Here is a 6,725-nt window from a genome sequence, read left to right as displayed (position 1 = left end):
GCAGTCCATCGCTGCCTGGCAAAGTTGATATTTTGAAGAAGTGAAGTAAACTCTCGCATCCTTCCCTTGAGTTTAGGAATATTGCCAAAGCAAATAAACACAGCTTCTATGCTAGTATTTGAACCAAATGATCATATTCTAAAAACTTCCTTGCAAAGAATCCTTTAAATATAGGCAGAAAAACTGTGGGCTTTTAAAAATTGTCATTATCTTCAAAATTCATTCCTCTCCTCATGCTTCTCTGCCCAGCATGTGTATGGTGTTAAAGAAAAAAAAAAATAATAACAGAGCCTGAAAGTAGTTAAAGCAGTAAAAACAGACTTTATTCAGGAACTATTATAATAAAGGGAATGAGACATCAGTATAGAACTGGGCTCGATTCTGAATGTAATGACAAGGGAGGATTTGTAGTCTCGCAGCAGGGTAGGTGGGTGGGTGTTTGGCGGGGGAGGTGGTTGGTGGATGGAAGATTACTGAGAAAAGACATCAAAGGTTAGGGGCGTTCTTGCTAAGCTGACCTAACAAGATTCTTGCTGAGGGCAGGCCAGACTGAGCAGATATCCCTTGGGTGGGGGTGGGGGGCATATGGTGGAACATGAGGAATTTGATCAGATATTGAGGATGATCAGGTATCAAGGGTGGGGGCTTCCTTGGAAACTGACTTAACAGAATTCTTGCCAGAACTGGGCTATGCAGACCTGGCAAGGCTGGAGCCAAGACTGAGGCCTCATCGAGAAGAAAGCTCAGAGCTGCTTGACTAAAATGTGGTCAAGGAGAGAGTCTTCATGAATGGTAAAAATTGTTCTTCATTGGCAGTAAGTTTATTGGGGATGTCAATCGTAATTTTTTCTCGTCTCAATCTTCCTTGTCATGAAGTATCACCCTGAAGTTAACGGACACACACCATGATTTTCTGAGACCTATAGGCATCTTCTATGAAAGTCTAGTACCATTTTGGAGAAAGCTACACATTTATCGAAAGGATACATTGCGTGGTTGCAGCATTTAAGAATTAACTGCAAGTTTTTGGAGTAGTGGTTGAGAGGCAGGCTTTAGAGTCAAAATTTTCCATCTTGCCTCCATTGTTTGTTAACTATATAAACTTGGAGAAGTTACTTCCTCATTCTCAATACCTCGGTCCCTTTAATATCATATCGGAGATCATATCTTATAGGAATGTTAGAGGATGACAGAGAACTAGATATGTGCTATCTCACCACATAATTTAATTAGTGCTAATATTCAAAACAAAGATGAGGAGATTTGTTTAAATAATTCTATTTAATTGGAAACAAAGCAGGGAAACGAGGTTTCTAGAATTGAATAAAACTCTTTAAAATTCTGGACTCGAGAGCCTGTCATTGCAGAGTGCCCTCTCTGTCAATTGTGGTTTTAAATCTGTTACTTATACTTGTGCAGCTCCTCAACATGATACATTATTCAAAAATATACAACATCTACACTTACTTTCGGTTTGGGGGAGATAAGGAAATAAGGCAGATGAATTTAAAAGAAAAAAATCAACCTTGGTTGATTGGGACAATGATTACAAGTACTTATGGAAACAAAGGAAGGAAAAGACACAGATCTAAAAGATCTATTAGCTTAGCTAGTAATCTACATGGTTTTGCTAAACACAAATAAAAGTGTGTGTCTGTGTATACGTGTGTGTGTCTTCTAGAGACTTTTGTTTTTTGTTTTTTTTTATTTTTTTTCTTTTATTTTTTTAAAGATTTTATTTAATTATTCGACAGAGAGAGAGACAGCCAGCGAGAGAGGGAACACAAGCAGGGGGAGTGGGAGAGGAAGAAGCAGGCTCATAGCGGAGGAGCCTGACGTGGGGCTCGATCCCAGGACGCCGGGATCACACCCTGAGCTGAAGGCAGACGCTTAACCGCTGTGCCACTCAGGCGCCCCTTCTAGAGACTTTTGATTCTTTAATTTTCCCATGAAATTGAATTTTCTCGTTTCCCTCGGGAGGCAATTTGCTACATAGTCTTGAATTTTACATTCAGAGATGTTCATCCATCTCATTCAAAAAAGTTCACCCATATTCAACTTCACTTTCCTTATTCTCAAATTTGATTTGGCCCATCTTTTTCTATTATAATCTACTGCCATGTCCTAAAATGCATTACCCCGAATTGGCAACCAGGACTCATACTACTACAGTATTACATAATTAGAGGATGAGAGTCTTGTTAATTTAATATACATTTATAGTCAGTGACCCATGCAACTTTGCTCTTTTTTTTTCCTTTTCTTTTTTAGTGTGTTTTCTTTTTTTCTTAGAGTGTTGTTCAAATCAGAAATTATGTGAGCAACACCCAGAGGATCTTTGGCACTCTTTAACACACAATCACATGCTGAGCACTGCTAAAATAATCCTTAACGTTTAGCAAAAACAAATGAATTTGAATTAAAAAAAAATTACCAGCACCTATTCTGTGTAAGACAGAGTATTACATTTTCACCACTTCCTGCTGTTCCACATGTTAGGGACCGACTGCAGCTCTTATTAAGAAAACCAAACTCAGTAGACATTGTCATGGGAATGCAGAGCAGATTTCAGTGCAATGATGGATGGGGACTTTCATGGGGTTGTCCCTTGGATTTCCAGCAGCACAAATGTCACTCAGTTGTAGGGGAAATGGGGGAAAAAATGGCTTTTTCAGCTTAGAGAGGGAACACCTTTTGAGATTATTTAGTGATGATTTTTTCCAGTGTAACATGATCCATCAGTGAGCAATTCCATAGCAAATTGGCATATAAAAAACAAAACAAAACACAATTATATTGACTTGCTGATTCCCTCTTGTTTGTTACAAGAATATTCTCAAAGTTTGGTGGAGACAGGGAGATGGGCACCAAGACAAGGATGGAATTCACTCAGAATGTATATTAGTTTTGGAAAAATTCTTAGCTTTATTTTCTAATTTTACTGAAGAGCAAATTGGGAACCAAAAGTGAAGTCATTTATGCAAGGTCATACACAATACAGTCTCAATCAATCCCTCATTACATTGCAAAGTCAAAGTACACTTTTTTGTTTTGTTCTGTCTTGTGGTAAAATGTCTTCCCATCAGCTTGAGATAACATGGGAGTCTTTATCTTCAGCTTTCATAACTTCCATAGCTGTAAACTTGATCTAATAATCTTCCAGGTATATTCATTTCTTCACAAAAACATTTTTAATGGATCACAGAACTCGTATTTTATCTCTCACACTTTTAATTTATCATCTTCCTTGCCAGCTGTGCGGTCCCACCCTGCCTGCCATCTTTGGTGACGTCTACATCTCCTCCCATCCTTTGGGAGTCAGCCTTTAATTTATCTCCGTCTTCACCTTGACTTCTAATGAATGAAAGAATAACAGCATTAGCATCTGTTTGTCTCTTATGGTATACTGTATGTTCTTTGGGGAAATGCGCTCTGTCTTATTTATCTTTGAATAATAAATTTAGGGTTTGCTAAACTTTCTTGCACATAGTAAATAAAGCAGTAGTGGGTATGAAGCAATGGTTGAAACTAGAATCTCTTATTTGTTTGTTTTTAATGCACTTACATCCTACTTTCCAAACAAAAAATTCCAATGTGAAGTATGTAAGATAATCAGTCAAGTCCTGCTTTAGTTCAGACCGTCCTTAGGTCTCTTGTGGCTTTCCTCTGGGCTATGCAACAGTTTCTTAACTAATTTTTCTTACACTTACTGTGCCTCCTTCCATATTATCCTTGTGAAGATATCTGCATTTCTGGGTAAATATTATCTGAATACCTTTTAAATGATTATAACCCAATTTCTCCTTCATTTCAATACACTCATTGATATTTCCATAATTTTTGGTCTTCAGATCAGGTCTTAAGGAAATAATGCTCCTTATATTCATTCAACCAAACATGTGCCAGCCTCAAAGAGTTATGTGTCACGGTGTCCTAACCTTTAGGAGATCCATATGGTGGCCTTTTTTTCAGAAAACATGTCCTACTGTAAAGCAAGGGGTGATGAAGAGCTTACCACCACATTTTCAGATCCTAAGTGATATTTTTAAATCTTTTCCTCCAGATTTACATGCCACTGTCATACTGCCAATTCACTGAAACAGTGTCTATTCCTGGCAAACAATCCTTCAGTCATTGCGGGTAACTTTATTGATGTATTACCTCCCCCTGGTCCTCATGGCTCAGAAAGGGGAACAAGGGCCCATTTGAAGTGTAGCCCCCAGCTGAATCCTCCCTGTTCCACGGAGGACAACAAGCTGTAGACAAGCCTGTCTGCACCGATGATATCAGCTGGGTGGCAAGCCACGGTCAGCCGGTCCTCCTGGACGACAGCCAGCAAGGGCTGCAACCACATCACATTCACTTCACAGTGGCTGTCCAGCGACATCAGAACTTCTCCTGTAGCATGGGTCGCTCCAATCATTCTTCCTCGAATCAATCCCTCACACTTTGTATTTCTTATTACTTTAAATTTCCAACAAGGTATTTGGGGATATATTTATCTAGCTCTCCTTTCAAATCAGCAAAGTCACTACCATTATCCACGGAGGTGATTTCATGAAGATGACATGCTTGTGTGCTGTCTATGACTGGGCACTGTCCTGGGCAAAGCCAACACAGCTTCACTGAAAGAGACAAATAATAACACTAGGGACTGTTAGATAACTCAGGTAAAGACTTTTCTTTACATGCTGCTTTCCTTGTGCTGACAAGTCTCTGTGGTAGGCCAAGCAGTTACATACTAAAGGTATGCATCTGAGAGTCTAAGTCCCTCAATTCCTGACCACTTTCATTAAAAATTACATCTGATTTAGAAGATAATGTCACATTGTTTTTTTCTGGACCTTCAGCATGATTATCATATCACAATTTTGTATGCTTTGAACTGTGACTCTAACGCTGGCCTTGGAGCATGAGTGAAACAGGGATAAAATATTTTAGGGAACGATCCACAGGGCCCAGACCCCCGGATAGGCACATATGCAGACAACTGAATGACTTGACTGAAGTTGAAATAAAAAAGAAGTGAGACTGTCCAGGTCACAGATATAAAAAGGCACCTGAACAGAAATATCGAACAGAATTATACTTACATTGTGGATCTAGCACAGCTCAAAGGACTTTTTCAATTTCTTGGAGCAGAAGCTGCTGGAGCCAGAAACTAGTGCTGGAGACTGAGTGTGGACCAACGTGAGAGTGAATATCTCCCAGATGCAGTTGGAGGTGGGAGTGGTGATGCTTCTGCGGGCTTCCAGGTACCCCATCAGGTCCTCACGTTGAAGACTCCAGAAGGATACCTTGTGACTCCCAAAACCAACAACCTAGGATCAGGCCGTCACAGAATCTGGCTGTGTCACTCTCCCTCCCTGCCTTAACCCCGGGTGGGGTGGAAGAGGCAGTTGAAAGGGGCTCCAGGAAGCCCAGCAGCCCAGCTTCCGGCATGCACTGGACATGTTGGCAGTCACTGGGCTCTGGGGCCTTGCGCACCCATCTATTTCTTCTCCCTTTCTCTTTTTCTTTCCCCCAAATAAATTAGCTAGGCTTTTAAAATTAAACAAGACTTTTGGAATGCTGGGTGGTTCAGTCAGTTAAGCATCAGACTCTTGATTTCAGCTCAGGTTATGATGTCAGGGTCCTGAGATCGAGTCCTGATGGGACTCTGCTCTCAGTGGGAAGTCTGTTTGAGATTCTCTCTCTCCCTCTCTTTCTGCCCCGCCCTTCCGTTTGCATGCCTGCTCACGCATACTCTCTCTATCAATAAATGAAGAATTAATTAACTTAATTAAACAAGAGTTTTAAGAGCATGTCTTGGGAAATAGCAAAGAAGAAGTTTGAACAGTTCCATGCCTCTCTATTCCAGTGTGAAGTGAATGGAGGATTATTTGAAATAGAAAAGATAGGGCCAAGTCCTAAGTGAAAGCAAGAAGAGGAAAAAAGAGAAGAATAAGGCAAAATAACAGTGCTCCATTGGTAACTGGCTGTCTATTCCTTTTTTTTTTTTTTTTTTTTTAGAACTTGAAAATCTCCCTTTTGAAAGACTTTTTACAGTTTGGTTTCTGTCTTCTAGCATGGAGACTGGTATTTACCTTGAGGGCAAATAGCTCGTTTGATGTCCTTGACTGCATTAATGTATCTTTTCTTATGCAGAAGTAAGACATTGTGTTTAAGCATGTGGCATACTGATTAGCAGATAGAAGGTGCTAAATAAACAATTTCTTGACTTAAATTGAAGAGTAAGCTTTTGGTTTATTTTGAGACTCCTTTGGGATTTTATTTGTGTTGGCTATATAAAGTAGTAATTGAAAAATGTAAAAAATAATATTATCTACCTCAGAGTTGCTGGAAGGATAAAGAAGCTAATATTTGCAGTGACTTAGTTCATCCTTGGCATACAGTAAGATCTCAAAGTGTTTATTAGTTTTGTTGAGTTATCAGTAATGAACACACATGGTACTTGTATTTATATGTGTGCATTTTGGTTTCTTTAAGTATACATTCATATGTGTGCATGTATTTTTAAATACTTTTAAATGCTATGATATCATGATTAATATGTATCTGTAAATTCACTTAAAATTATTCCTGACTTTATCTTTGAAATTTAAATCATATGTTTTTTTAAAGACAGTGTACATTATTACTGCATAATGTGCTTTTTAGGGGATTTTTAAAGAGCTACTCTAATCTTTATAGCTTTCAATATTTTAAAATCTATCTTTAAAATG

General features: G+C 38.9%; 1 pseudogene; it reads right to left on the bottom strand.

Annotated features, from left to right (window-relative positions):
- Positions 1-3,726: 3,726 nt before the first annotated feature.
- LOC123801063 (polypeptide N-acetylgalactosaminyltransferase 11 pseudogene) lies at positions 3,727-5,264 on the bottom strand (annotated as a pseudogene).
- Between the last annotated feature and the right edge of the window lie 1,461 nt (positions 5,265-6,725).

This window comes from Ursus americanus, chromosome 10, assembly GCF_024610735.1.
Source record: "Ursus americanus isolate L20-20 chromosome 10, mUrsAme1.1.p, whole genome shotgun sequence".
In the NCBI taxonomy this organism is placed as follows: domain Eukaryota; kingdom Metazoa; phylum Chordata; class Mammalia; order Carnivora; family Ursidae; genus Ursus; species Ursus americanus.
Note: the sequence above shows the minus strand (reverse complement) of the source record. Positions and strands in the feature narration are given on the sequence as shown.